The sequence below is a fragment of the Cibotium barometz genome, chromosome 1 (genome assembly GCF_041138505.1).
Source record: "Cibotium barometz isolate CiBa-2024 chromosome 1, ASM4113850v1, whole genome shotgun sequence".
Classification (NCBI taxonomy): Eukaryota; Viridiplantae; Streptophyta; class Polypodiopsida; order Cyatheales; family Cibotiaceae; genus Cibotium; species Cibotium barometz.
Window position 1 is genome coordinate 10,753,267 of NC_141046.1, and position 1,911 is coordinate 10,755,177.

Consider the following 1,911-nt stretch of genomic DNA (forward strand, 5'->3'; position numbering starts at 1 on the left):
GAGACATACATGACATACATGGCTTTCTAAATTATGACTTGTGCTTGGTAAGAATCATTTTGACATTAAGGAAATATTTATGTGAGACATGTATACATGAGTTTCTTTATGGTGAGCATACTCCTATTTCTCCTCCTTATGGACATGTATACATGAATTTCTAAATTATGCTTTGAAAAGAATTGTCTTGTATCTTCTTTATTGTGAGCATACTCTTATTTGTCCTCCTTATGGACATGCATAGGGTTTTTTAACATTAGACAAAGACACTAAGTGCGTGTAAGGTTATTAAAGGATGTTAGAAAGGTGCAAGCTTTGTGGCTATCCTTGATTAGAGACAAAGGGATCCTACCCAAAGCCCCTTGGAGAGAAGAGTTAAGAAGGAAATTGCATCTGAATGTGAACTAGAATTCTTACAAGAGAAGATAATTAAATTCTTATAAAGCTTGTAATTCCAAGGCCTTGTTTACCCATGTATGTGAAGGAAAAAAATACCACCATGTCACTTATGCCGTATGAGAACATAGTTGGTTTAGCCCCATAGTGTAGTCTCAAAGGGAAATCCCAACGCCGTGGACATCGATAGTCCAGAGACAAGTTACTTATCCTCCACCAATACAACAAAATTAAACACGTACAACATAATGGGTTTGGTAGAGCAAATATGCAAAGTAGTTATATAACTTATCAAGTATTGAGTATATAGTAAAGAATTGGAGGGTATCTATATGCTATCTTAGATAGCTAAGAGATAATTGTCACTCAAAGTTTGTTTGCATCACATACCTCTTAGGATCTAGTATCATGGTGGTAAGTGATAACGTAAATTTATTCAATGAAATAATCCCTTGATCTTATTAACTTAACACAAAATTTAATAAAAATGGCACCTTTAGAGAAGCTTACTAAGGTGACTTATAAAAACAAGCAGCACTTCTCCAACTTTTTATCAATGAAAGATCAACATCATGAAGCATGAAACTTAGGTTAGTTCTCTAAAAAATTTTCATATTTTCTTACATAGCTTGGAAATTTGTTACAAATTCACTGTAGCCATTGTTATAAGCTAGCTTGTTTAAGAGGTCATTAGAGTGAATTTTGACCTTTACCCCTCATTTTTATTTGTAGAATAAAAATGTTCATGGATATTGCACATAGGTCATTTAAAGCAAATAGTTGAAAACGTTAAGTGGCTTCACATTTAAGCAACAGGCATGCATATATAGAGAACGATACATAATTAAGTTTGAGCATTAAACTTCACATACATAGGTATCTTGAAAATTGAATCAAGTGTCCATACAACGCGTGGAAATATTATTGAATCAAGTGTACATAAAACGCGTGGAAATATTATTGTACAAGAGAAATCAAGAAGGAATCCTCTTTGCCATGTTGAAGCTTGATTGAAGCTCAGGAGGGATAGGGAAATATGAAAGACCGACTCCAAAGCTTGGGATGTCCTTTGGAAACGTTATGAGAGAAAGTATGAATCTCTCATGAGAGAGTCTTGCAAGGCCAAGAAGAGGTCTTGCAAGGTCAAAAAGACCCTTGATAAAAAAAGGCGAGGGAAGGGGACAGAAAAGCTCAGGAAGGATAACGCCAAATAAACACTTGGAAACCACACATGGCTAAGAGGGAGTGGATTTTTTTTTTGCCTTGACTAAATTGCAGGCGTATGGGGTTACCATTATCAGCTATATGAATATGATGGGTAGCAAAACCGACAAACTTTGTGATAAGATCGTTACTGTATATAATCATCAAAGTGTAGCTGCATGTTATGCCGGCTTGCTGACAGTGCTATATGGGAGCTGGGGTAGCAGTACTTTCGAGGAGAGTCTGCAACGAGGAACATAGCCAAACGCAGCAGCAATGAGAATGATGCCAATTCATGAGTATGAGCTACGA